At 40.3% G+C, this 13,903-nt stretch overlaps 1 protein-coding gene across 3 annotated transcripts in view; it reads right to left on the bottom strand.

The window, feature by feature from the left end:
* The window catches only part of LOC126761375 (RNA-binding protein Musashi homolog Rbp6), a 260,056-nt gene that overhangs the window by 66,077 nt on the left and 180,076 nt on the right, over positions 1–13,903 (bottom strand). The window lies entirely within an intron of this gene.

The raw sequence follows: 13,903 nt of genomic DNA, 5'->3' as shown, positions 1-13,903 counted from the left end.
TCTTGGTGAGAAAAGTTAGGATACTAAATTTTAGATCGATATCTCAAGAACTGAGGGACAAGTTAGCGTACATACAGACAGACGAACATGACTAGAACGACTCCGCCCAACATTCTTATAAATTATATACTTGTATGCTTTATTTGTTTTTGGAAACTATCGGTTCCTTTCATAAGGACGCTATAAAAATAGGGACAAAAAACGACGACATATTTTTTCCAGCTCTTTTGACATTTCTCTTCAGTTATATTTGCCAATTCATTATGGAAAGATATCCGATCCAACGACGAGTCGAAATTATAAAAATTTACTATCGAAATTCGGAGTCGGTGGCCTCAACTTTAAGAGCGCTATGCCCAATTTATGGTCGTCATAGTCGTCCCGTCAGATCAAAAATTGAGCGTTTAGTGGAAATATTTGAATCCATAAGCAGAGTACAAAATGTTTCCGTGCCAGTGAGACAAAGAAGTGCCCACAGTGTTGAGAATATTGCCGCCGCTAGCGCATCAATTGAGGAAGATCCAAATCAGTCTCTCACACGTCGTTCTCAAGCGTTGGGTATCTCTGTGACGTCGTTGTGGCGAATTTTGCGAAAAGATTTTAACCTACATCCTTACAAGATCAAATTGATGCTGGAACTGACGCCGCTTGACCACCAGAATCGTCGTAAGTTCGTGAATTGGGCTGAGCAACATTATCTTCAATGATGAGGCATATTTCTGGCTGAAAGGCTTCGTTAATAAGAAAAATATGCGTTATTGGTCAGACAGCCATCCACACATACTCCATGAGTTACCATTGCAACCCGAAAATATTGCGGTTTGGTGCGGTTTGTGGGCCGGCGGCGTCAATGCGCCGTGATGATCAAGACCGGCACTTTACTGTGAATGGGTTTTGCTACCGCTCAATGATAACCGAATATTTTTGGTCCGAATTGGATATTACAGACTTGGACAATATGTGGTTCCAACAGGACGGCGCAAGCAAGGCAAGCCATACAGCGAATGTCGCAATCGATTTATTGAAAGGCAAGTGTGGTGAACGGGTTTTATTACAAAGGGCCCAGTCAATTGGCCGCATCGGTCGTGCGATTTGACGCCGTATGACTATTTCATATGGGTCTATGTCAAGTCTATGGTCTATGCCAACAAGCCAGCGACGATTAATGAACTTCGTACGAATATCGAAAATGCCGATTTATGGTTGAAAAGCGTCGAAAATTGGGTTCAGCGTCTAGACTTCTGCAAGCGTGCCGTGGTGGCCACGCAAAAAAATCGAGTTCCATACATAATTGCTTCGAATGTACATACAAATTTTCGAATTTATAGTTGACTGAAAACATATACATACATATATCGGTCAATAAACAGTGGTTTAAATTTGACCAATGCTTCTTCTTTCCAACTGATTGTTTATGTTGATCAATATGTCTGGCATTTTAATGAAGTTAAGTGAACAAGTTTTCTTGAAATAATATAAATGAAATCATTATGTAGTTTTTCTAAGAATGCTTTGCATTAACAAATTTCTAACCTCTGGGAGAGTTCTATATACAAGTATAGCACATATTTATACTAATCTTAGAAAATATTTTTTCTGAATATCCGCTAAATATCATCTGTAGTGCATGCAAACCAAGTGTAATATTCAAATATATATATGTACCATATGTATATATACCAATGTGATAAATATATCATATTTTGCCACCTGTGTTTCAACGACGGGAAACTTTTTCCTCTCTTTATGCGCACAAATGTTTCATTACATTTTTTCTGCTGGAGTTGAGGAAGTACACTGTCTTCCGTACTTCGCGTGCTCTTTTGACTGTGATTAGATTATTCGCAGTGACAGCGAATTCACTCAACTGTGGACAGAATATGAAATTTTATTGTCGACCAACATCAACTGTCGCTCCGAATCTTTACGAGTATATGTAGGTATGTATTATATCTGCTGGAAAAGCAGCGGAGAAAAGCGGTAGCAGCTGTTACTGTTGACTACAAGTTCCTTACATTGTTGATAGTGTTGTAGTCAACTTCATTCATAAACGAAACACTTATTAAAAAGATTTTTATATTGTAGACAACGTGGGATGACAACTGTCGGAGAGTTTTCAGTGCTACTGCTAGCGGTTTTGTTGAGAATCATTTTATTTTCGGTAAGTCTGTATGTAAAGTATATTTAGGATGTAGAAGAATGAACTTAAATAGTTCTTCCATCATATTATTTAGGCCCCAAGTTACTGCTTCTAGATTCCACATTCTAACCAAACTCTAAATTTATTAACTTTATTGAGGTCAATTCTATTTTCTAGATCAGTTGTTCTCTTGCTAATTCTATCTACCTTAAATAGGGTTTTTGTGAAAATTAAATATAAAAGAAAAGTAAAAAAAAATTATTCAAGGTTGCTTTTAAGATCAAGCCTGATGAATACGACGGGTGGGGTAGCAGCTCTCAGCCAAGTACTTTGATTGTATCCTGAACTGATTTCGCTTTGTATGCAGGTTATCAGGTCGCTTTTCCATCCATGCATGGTTAAAAAATTGTGTGATAGCTTTTTTCAAAAAAAAAAAAAAGACAAGACCAACTTCGACGGTTTCCCCCTATTTCGGGTCCTACGAATCGAACTGCATCATTACTTTTGTGAGTTACAATCATGGTTTCATACAAAATTTTTTGTTGAAGTTTTTCATCAAAGTGACCCATTGTAAGAGAAAGGCACATTTTTCTTCGGTCTCTAACTTTTTTAATGTTGACTTTTTTGGTAAACTTTCTTTGGCAAAGCTTCTCAGAATGAGTCCGTCTTTAAGTTCTTAGATGACTGTAAACCCCAAAATCAATGTTTTTTAGGTCCTTATAGCCAATATGTCGAAAAAACTGAAATTTAATCCACACTTTTGGATCTTTTTCATAGCTTTTAACGGTCTGAATTTTTTTGTTGTGCAACATTGAACATTGCTGCGATTGGTTCTTGACTCAAAGTATCATCTTCATCCTAGATTGCTTGCAGTTCGGCGTCTTCAAACTTTTTTGGTGGTCTTCCACGTTTTTCATTTCCCACATCAAAATCATTAACTTGGAAACGCTGAAGCCATTATTTTCCATGTTGCTTCTGATAGAGCATGATCGCTATATGTCTGGACAAGGATTGGCTGTGACTTTGCAGCACTTTTCCTCAAATGGAAATAAAAAATGTATGATTTCCTCAAATCATCATTTTTCGGTACAATATATGACATTTTCAACACCATGAAAAAATACGATGTTGTTTGTTCAATGACTGTAAGGTTATTAAATATGTTTGACAGATGACATACCAACGAAACGAAAAAAAATTAAGACTCGTTCACAACAAATGTTCCCTACCAATTCATTTGAAAAGGTTTTTCGACGCTACAAAAGTAGACCTATAGGGACAGCAACCATGCCATATTTTCTTCCGATCTTTAGACATTTATCTTCAGTAAAGTTTGCCAATTCATCGTGAAAAGATATACGACCCAACAACGAGTCAAAATTATTAAAATTTACTACCGAGTCAGTGGCCTCAACATTAAGTGTTATCTTATCGCTCACTTCATACTGGTACACCAATATGTTCAAGACAAGTTGAATCCGGTCGTTCGTCTGTCTTTGCAAGCTGTAACTTGAGTAAAAATGAAGTTATTGTCATGAATCTTTATATACGTATTCCTTGGTCAAATGGGTAGGACGGTGTTGTAAATAGGCGTAATCGGATCACTGCCACTCCAAAAAACCCCTCTTAAATATTAAATTTATAAATTTGGTAAAACAAACCGCATAAAGAAGGGCACCTGTGGTTTAAAAATCTGTAAAAAGTGGGCGTGACTCCGCCCCTAATAGATTTAATGTGTATATTTGCCGAACCATTGAAGCTATCACAGTCAAAGGGTGAGTCCTTTTTACAACTCTTACGTCAGTGTGAATACAGGTGATATGGATGATAATCCCGCCCACTCTTCAAATAACCCTTTTATTAAAAACTTATTAAGTGCGATATTCAATTTGATATCCAGAATGGCACATGAGGACCTCTTGCAGCTGGTGGCAAAATTGGACAATGGGAGTGGCACCGCCCACTCTACCCTTGTTGAATAGGTGCGCTTGAGGCTACAATGCCCAGTGTAAAACGAAACATTTAGTCGGCATTTGTCCCTCGGAAGGTTAATTACAATCCTAAACCTAGTTAGCTTGTAACCGATCATTGGCAATTTTGCCTGACGCATGCCATTGTTGCGGTGCCAATAATTTTCGCTGTTCACTCTCTCCACCTTGCGGCCAACCACAACGCATGGTTCCGGTCCTACCATTCTGGAGTCAGCTGCAGAACAGGCAAGCTCGTCAGCTAAAATCACACAACTGTGTGAGATATATAATTGGAATTGTAGAGAATCTTTTCCTGATGATATTATATTTGTATGCCAGAAATCAGCAGAGGCGAATCAATACTACTTTTACCCTTCATATACTACAGTGGGAAAAAACAGTAAGATTTTTAAATTTAAATTTCGCGCGATAACATATTCATCAATACATTTTTTTTCCTAAGTTGGTATAACTGTCAGTGATATCTGTGCCAAATTTCACGTCCAGAATGGTGGAAAGGGCCTTCGGAGAGAATTGTTTGTCGTGGGCAAATAGTTTTGTTTGGCACAAGTTATTCGAGAACGCGTTGACGACGAAATACCTTCAAGACGGGCGCCAACATCAATTGATGATCAACACGATAATATGATAAAGGAATTGGTGCTTGAGAATCGACGATTAACAATCAAAGATTAAACTGGCATTGCTGGAATATCGGAAGGATCGGTGAAAACCATTTCGAAATACGAGTATCATTTGTGCTTACTTAATAGCAGCGAAAGCACGATTGGTTCCAAAATCACTTAAGTTTTTCTAAAAACAGCATCGCGTTAAGGTCTGTAAAATTGCTTTTCGACTACCGGGATGCCATGAAACGCATTATTACTTGCAATGAGTCTTGGATCTATGCTTACGACCCGGAAACAGACTATCATCGGGCCGAATATCGTGGCAAAGGTAACCCTTGACCGGTTTTTTTGTAAAAGCAGGTCAAAAATCGAGGTTGTGTTGACAGTTTTCTTCGATTATCGAGGTATGATGGACACCGAATTTCTTCCAACCGGCCACACATATCAACAAGGAATACTATTTAAGTGTTATGAGTCGGCTGCGCGAAGCTCTTCGTAAAAATAGAAAGGAATTATGAGTCGACAACTCTCGGTTTTTGCAAAATTTTCAACAAAATACAATGTGGTCAATACTAACCCTAGACCCTTTCTACCTTATATACACATACGAATTTTGATCCTCTTCTTCACTTGTTTTTACTCAATTTCATACATTTTTAATGATGCCTCCAAATTCTCTCTTGTGTTTGATTCCGCTGTATAACTATTTTGGTGAGAGAGCAGAGCTCAAACAAATCGAGCAAAGAAGTGGCAAATCGAAGATGGCTATTATTTTTGTAAATACATACATATATATGAATGTATACATTTAAAATGCTAGCAAAATTCTTGCATATTTGAGAATCTTAAGTGTGCGTTGAATTTAAAATGCAGACTCATTTCCTTGGTCAGCACAAGGGTAGAAAGTAGCAGAACAAAAATGTAGATATGTATTTTAACGTTACATTTGAATACATACGAATTTGATTGAGAATGCAGATAAACGAGTAGTAAACAATGAAGGAGAAAACCAAAGCAAGAAATTTCAAAAGCAACAACAATTATAAAGACGCTTTGATACTGCAACGGTACACACGATAACAGCTGAGAAAATAACTACAGCGGAAGGAAACAAGCAACTACAAAGACTGCAATAACAACAAAATTGCTGCACATTAGGTTACAAAAAAAAAAAAAAAAAAACAAGCAAAACTACAACAACATACAAAACATGAGAAAATATTACGCAGAAAATTGCGCAATAATAACAAAAACAACGGCTTGTTGAAGAATGCTGTGAGATTTGAAACCAAAACCAAGCATTTGTATATAGCGCAGGGAATGCCTATTGTTATTGTAGTTAGTGCTCGGCTGACTGCTTGCTAGCTGCAACGGAAGTGTGCCACAAGTTGCACAGAAGTTGAAAATAATATCGCATTATTTTGCCTTCTTTCAACATTTTTATTTGCGGCGCACATTGAATCATAAGAAACGTTACAGACGCGCGACGACAGCGCGCCATCAACTGCTCCTCACACCCACACCCACCCTGAGGGGACGCTTGAGCCGGAAGGGAGCCCAAGACAAAGTTTTCCAGCGGCTAAGGGCGAGCGAGTTGCGACGACAGACGACAACTGCCGCTTGAGCGCATCAGCCATTCGACTGTGTAAATGAGATGCAACAATGATGCGGCAGCTGCGGCGCCGACCGCGCCAACAGCACAGTTGTCGCTGCCTGGCAGTGCATAAGAACGATGATGGCAACACAAATGTGGCATTTGTGGCACGCGTGCGGAATATGCCAAAGGAATGCGCTAACAATAAAGCATATAGTGCGGCTGGGCTTATAGACAAAGGGCAAAGCGAGCGCGCGCGGCTGATGGTTTGTTGCAGTTCAGGGCTGCAGCAGTGTCTGTGTGCGTGCGCTGTGGTAAACTCTGAAGAAAATATGGGAAAATCGCTCGATGATTATGTACAGCATGTGCGCAATAAGGCACAAAATAACAGCTCAGATATGGAAGGAAATGGCAGTAACATAATCATTAAAAACTGTTAAAACAATGGCATCTCGTTGGGTTCGGAACAGTACGAAAGCAAATCGGGTTTTTGGGTGTTCTTTCGGTGTGTGCTCAAACGCTTGCTATGCAAAATCTGTTAGTTAGGTTATGTTTACCTTCAAATATATGCAATACTATCGTCAGCTAAAAGAAATAATGGTGTCAAGTCCTCCTCTTTCATAAAAGTATGCACATATCAGATGAAGAAAAGAAGATTATCTCTTTCAAATGTTGGCCGCGCCGTTGAGTCCAATTTTCGATGACTCAATCGAGCATTTCGACTAGTAACTGGCGTATGACACGCGTCATGTTTTGCTCCAAGGCCTGAGTAGGAGCGGGCTTGTCTACATAGACTTTAGGCTATATATATCCCCAAAGGAAAGGTCTAACGGTGTGATATCATACGATCTTGGTGGCCAATCGACCGAGCAAAACTTGAAATTATCTGCTCACCAAAGTGTTATCTCTTTTGTGGACCGATGATTCCACCAAAACTTTCTTCTGGATGAAATGGCACCTCTTGAGTATCTTCAGGTTGCTGTTTGTTTCAAATGCGGCAATTTTGCCTGTTTACATACTCATTGAGCCAGAAATGAGCCTCATCGCTGAACAAAATTTGACTCGAAAATTTCGGATCTTCTTGGAACTTTTCACGAATCCATAGTGTGAAGCGATGTAGGTTGGGAAGACCGAGCGGCTTCAGTTCTTGCACAAGCTGTATTTTCCCTTCAATTTAATATCTCGTCGTAAAATTTGCCAATTCGTTTAATATGTCAATCCGAGTTGCTGCGAACGGCGATGAATCCACTGTCTTTGTATACACTGTTAGCTACGACGGCAATATTTTCTTCACTGCATGTTGGACGTGTTCTATTCGGTCGAATATTATCCAGTTATGAATGCTGGGTCTCAAGATGGGTGATGGTATTGCGTATAGATTGCTCAGTAGGCCGATTATGTTGACCATAAGTTGAGCGAAGCTCGCGAAACTCATTCTTTACGGGTTTCTCAACGAATGGCTATAAGATCTCTAAGGTGTCTCCTTCTTTCGGAGGTTCACGTCTTCAACCTGTTGATAAGGTGAAATAAGGGTCTATCATTGATAGAAAGCTGTCATGGAGGCCAAGTATTGTGGAGAGAATAACGAAGGCATCAGTTGTCTTAAATTACCGTAGAGGAGTTATAGGAAAAGGTGAGAACTCTCACTAAAAGTATTTTTTTTTTTTGCTCTACGAAACTGTAGTCAAGCCAATTATGTTTAATGGCGTATTTATCTGGCGGAGGGCGATCGAAAAGACTACACTTTCTGAAAAGTTTGAACGTGTAAAAAGGATAAGTTGCTGGAGAAGAGCACTGCGTCGCTGAGACTAGTCAGGCGGCTTCTCCACTCTTCATATACTGGCGAGGTTAATGTGGATGGGGAGAACGCAGTGAGCTGTTCTGGGGGAGTTTTCTGTAGGAAACTTTGCGTAAATCTTAGCTTTAGGCTACCGGGCTCCCGTAGTGTCTTTCAGACAGAAGTGGCTGCTGGCTAATTACGGTGACGGCGGATGCACTGCTACCAAGTTGGAGGTCTGAGCATTCACTCCAACAGCAGAGCTGCAATATTAGCGCCCAACACGCTAAGTGTACGGCCAAAGATAGACAGCGAGATCTTCACAAGAAATAGCGTCAATCTATTTTATCCTCAGTCTCTTTTGTTGGCGCGTCTACAGCGGAATCGATGGCAACTGCATAGTCGATGAGCTTGCCAGAGGGGGCTCCCTTGCCCCGCTCACATCGAAAAGGGACCGAATGGCATCTCCTTTGGTGTCTTGCGTTCTTGCACTTGACCAATGGACCTCCCGTGTGCTTAGCAGATACTGGTCGACGACCAGTTTGTCGATCTGTAAGGATCTTAGGATCCAGTATATAGAAATTTATAGGCACCACAAAGGACCGGCGTTCTATGCTGTCCAAGACATATTCTACTTATGATCGACCTTACAATGTGATTTTTGGTCAAATAATCGGTCACAAGCGTCGATGGAATGTTGGATTCTGAGCAATTTTTAGTCGTCAGTCAATTTGTGCGGAACAAACCGTGCACACACCTTTCGTAAGCCCAAATGTTCGATCAAAATGCGATAAATCAATGTTTTGGAGATATTCAGTTCCATTTCAATGAATTTCAATAATGATTTCGGCTGATTTTTGATGAATTCGCGCACAGTTTCGATGGAATTTCCGGTGATCAAGGATTTTGATTGGCCCACATGTTGATCGTCATTTATGTCCTCACGACCACTTTGAAAACGTTGAAATCACTCGTTAACTCTGCTACGCGATAGGCAATCATCTCCATAAACTTGTTTCAGCAATTGAAACGTTTCGGTAAAAGTTTTACCAATTTGAAAACAAAATTTAATGTTGGCTCTTTGTTCGAAGCTCTTTTTCGAACCGACTTCACTTCCAATCGATAAAATGTCATGAAATTCTCACTGGACTATCGATAAAGATAGCAGATTCTAACGCTCCAGTCGACATATAGATGACGCCACCAGGGGGCGCTAGATTCAAAAAGTCCTGTTTACTTTCGAACGCTCCTTGTATATCTTAATCTAAGTTAACCCACGTGTTGCCTAAAGTAAGAATCCATGCGATATTTTGTGAAGATATTCGGTCAAACGAAAAAATTTTACATACAAGAAGATGACTTTTATCGTTTAATTTATATGACAGTACGAGTATATGTTATATTTGTCCGATATTGGGCAAATTGGATAATTGGATAAATTGCTCCTCTCTCAACGATTTGTTGAAGAGCTCGGTGTAACGTGTTGCAAGAGCTTACTCTTTTCTGAATGGTTCAGGGTTTATTCTGTGGCAAGTGTGAAAATGCTTTGTATGAGACCAGTTAAAGTCCACTGCAAATATTACTTCCAAACTCTATCGGAAGAGTCTCTTCCACGTGTTCGTATACATATGTAAGTATCGCAACAGTGTGAGATAAGCAACGTATTTATCAGTTTATTGGCATCTTACAACATCGTAAAACAACATCAATTTACAGCCGAGCGGTATGCATCAGATGCCACCAACAAGTCACAAAATGCCATGCGACCATCAGTCATTAACAACAACAATAACAACAATAATAGTTGTCATCAAACATCAGCGCCAGCAACGTAACTTCGCTCATTTGATGAATCATTCGGATGCGATGCACAGTGAGTGCATAAAAGTCAGCAAGATATGTGGATTGCAGTGCCCACAAACACACACACACACACACACACACATATGTGTACCTTATGCAAGTAAAATATTGCACTTGCACATATGTGTGCGTATGTGTTATGGACGGAATGTGGATATGTACATGTAGTGGCATGCCACTTTGACGAGAATGGCACGTCCATCACGGGATATTATGATGGCATCGCAGATGTTAATGGTGATGTAAACGACGATTATGGCGGGCATGCTGGTGGAATGCGAGCGGTGTTGGTATGCGCCTGGCGCGAGTTTGGTTATACGACCTTTTAATGGTAATGGTAGAGTTGCAGCTTCGACCGTTTGGTGCATAAAACCTTGTTGCACACTTCTGCAACATTTTTTCGTAACAGCGTCGAAGAAACGCCAAAATTAGCCGGTAACAGCGCGAAAGACAAATGTCCGCTTTATAGCTCTGCAAGCATTCAACAGTTTGGCGGATTGCGACCCTGAACGCAAATATCTGGGTCTACGTATAACACTCACACATGTATTTATGTTGTACTTTCACGCCTCATCGGTCTACTTGCTACGACATGGAGCACGTGGCATAGTAAAAAGAAAAGCACAGAGCGTGTTCGTGCTGAAATTGGCGGTGTATGACGTCACGTTCAGTAATTTTCTACTTTTGTAGCACTCGATCATGTTTCGGGATTGCCTCGTCTTCCATCACTATTATTTTCACTCGATTTTTCTATTTCCTGTTTGTTGGTTCATTACGCTTAATGCATGGAAGTGCGTTAAAGCTTACGCAATTTGTATGCTTGTCCCATCTTATATTTGTCTTATTACCACTCAGAGGGAAGGAAGGAAATTAATAGGAATTTCGCACACCTTTTTCCACTTTACTCAAAAATTTTATGTCTTGCCGACACATTATAAAGTGTTGTTTTATACAAGTAATTTTCAAGAAACAAAGACCGTCCAATCAGGCGCGAAAAAGTCATTAAGTATGTCCCAATGGCCATAGAGCACATCAAACAGCGACTTTTTGAGAACGCATCGGTGCCTCAATAATAGACTGTGAAATATCACCACTCCACCAAGAATGAAAATTGGCTCGGTCGCCATCTCATTTTGGGCCCATCCATCAAACGTGCGGCATGTTTGATGCTCGTTTGGCATCAATTCTTGCACAAGTTGCATTTTGTAAGCCTACCAACCAAGATACTTCCGCAAAATCTTCCACAGAGTAGATGGGACTCCGATTGTTGCGCCCGTTGGCGGATAGTACTTCTTCGATGCTCTGTTCTACAGCAGCAATATCGTCGGCTGTGTGCATTGATCACTAGAGTAAGCGTGTTACGAAACCGATCCTTGGTTGCTCATTCTACCGAAGAGTTACAAAAGTTTTTCCGGAGTAAGACTTTTGGTTATAAAATGGCAAGACAAGAAGTTCAGATCGGATTACTACAGTATACATATGTATGTATATGTAGCTGCCATACAAACTGATCGATCGGAAGCCCGTCCTACTATGGAAAATTTGTTTGTCAATAAATCTTTACGGAATTTGGCCTAGATTACAGTCCAAAGCAACTCTGTAGTATCAATAAATTCCAAACGCTGCACTTCCGCCAGCTATTTATAACATACCGGAACAGTTATGTATACATTCAAATAATGTACTTGGTTTAAATTCACTCTAAGAGTAGCGGAAAAAAACGGACCCAAATCACTTTTGAAAGAGGGCTAAAGTTCGAATCCTTCGTCTCATTTCTCTTATCGACTTTTACAAGTACACAGATCTTCCTTCAGTTTATTGATGTACTTCACTTAGTAGAAGTTTGATTCTCTCTCAACAATCTTCTTCAGTATATTTATATCGCGGAACCAACATAAATTCGACCAATAATCTAAGTCAGGAAATCAAGTAAACATAACTCTTGCCAAAAGGTGCCGCTTTGGCATCGGTAGGCAATTAAGAAGTAGATCGCTTTTTCAACGAACAAATATTACGCTCTATGTATAAGTCTTTCATTATTCCCGTCCTATTATACGGCGCATTAACAGGGACGATGACAAGCAGAGTCGGGTCTACGTAATCGGAACGAACCCGGATTTTGTCCGGCCAAGGACTGTCAGCTCGGCAGAATTCTGCCGCTACAGAGCACGTTGAACTTTACAGATAACTATTCCCTGCAAGATCTTTACAGCCGTCCAGGTGAGCGATGAATATCGGTGAAGATGGAACCACGTAATGCATGAGCTGTAAGGTGACATGGATATGGTTAAGAGCATATAAATCCCAAGAATGCGCTGTTTAGGTAATGTCGTTTGCATGGCAGATGATACACCAGCGAGAGGCTCCTTCGTTTCGAGACCGATGGGTGGATAACGGAAGCAGAGGCGCCAACGTATACAATGGCCATCTCAATTTTTTTAAGATGTACAATTGGCGAGACCTCGCAAAGAACAGAGGCAACTGGCAAAGTGTAGCTGTCTTAGCCCAGACAAACCCACGGTTGTAGTAACAAAGGAGGAGAAAAAGTGTAAATGCATGTGATTAATGATAATACTCCTATTTATTTGTATCTAGTCTATTTGGTCTCTCTTCCGATGCAGTTTTGATCTTTTTTAGGGGTGTTTTTTAAGTGTCTGGTCTCAAATCCAGCGCTCAGTCCTGGGGATGGATTTTTCATCTTCTCATTTGAGCTTGACTTCAAACGGATGTTTTTTGGCTCTAAGACCGGAAGTTGTGAGCTGCTTGAACCATATGTAAGAGAATCATTTCTGATCCCAAAAAAATGGCGCTCAGAGAACTTTCCTGAAAAGCCCTCTTTTGACGAACAAAGACCAAATTCTAAAAGCCACTCTTCATTCTCGTCCTGCAATATGGCGCAGAGGCATGGACGATGGTAACATCTGATGAGTCTGGGATATGAGTTTTCTAGAAAGCTTCTGTGTAAGATTTATGGTACTTTGCACATTGGTAACGGCGAATACTGTACAAGATATACGACGACATTGCCATAGTTCAGCGAATTAAGAGACAGCGGCTACGCTGGCCAAGCCATGTTGTCCGAATGGATAAAAACACTCCAGCTCTGAGAGTATTCGACGCAGTATCCGCTGAGGCAAGCAGAAGAAGAGAAAGACATGCACTTCTTTGAAAAGACCAGGTCAAAATGGACCTGGCCAAACTTAGAATCTCCAATTGGCGAAAAGTAAGAATGACTGGCGCGCTATTGTGAACTCGGTTATAACCGCGTAAGCGGTGTCTATGCCACCAAAGACGAAAAAGAATAAGTCTATTTGGATCTCCTGTCTTTTGTAGCAGTCAAGTTTCAGTTTGTTCGAGCTTCTAAATTGAAAATTCAAACTGTTGCCACATCGGCTCCTTTTAGATTGCAGCAAGCTTTGAATTTCATATGGCTCGTACATTTCACAGCCTTCCTCTTTAAATATTTTGGTGTATAATCTGTGTAAATATGTATTCACCATAACTATGTTTGCTATACGATGCGATATTGAGAAAATAAATATAATCCACGTGCATATATTGTATTATATAACAAAATCAACAACCGAGTGTTGCTGTTTTTGCAATAACGTCACATACATCAGCCCACAACAATAACTCGATGTATTAATTATCGTATTAAATTGTTGTCAGGCATTTTTGGCCTGGTTAAAAATAGCGAACACTGCAGATTTTGGGTTTTTACCGTTAATTGATGAGTTAAAAAGTGCTTTGCACAGCCGCCCAACACCTACACACATTAAGGCCGTGGTGCAAGCTGGCACTTGAATCGATAAGCGGAGTGGTGTGGTGGCACAGCAATGCTGCAGCATAAATCCAAACACACATCGCCATACATAGTATTCACCAGTAGCAGTGTGGCCACAGCGTGCAGCATGTAGCAAGCGCCGG

Source organism: Bactrocera neohumeralis, chromosome 6 (assembly GCF_024586455.1).
Source record: "Bactrocera neohumeralis isolate Rockhampton chromosome 6, APGP_CSIRO_Bneo_wtdbg2-racon-allhic-juicebox.fasta_v2, whole genome shotgun sequence".
NCBI lineage: Eukaryota > Metazoa > Arthropoda > Insecta > Diptera > Tephritidae > Bactrocera > Bactrocera neohumeralis.
This window is presented reverse-complemented; position numbering and strand designations above follow the sequence as displayed.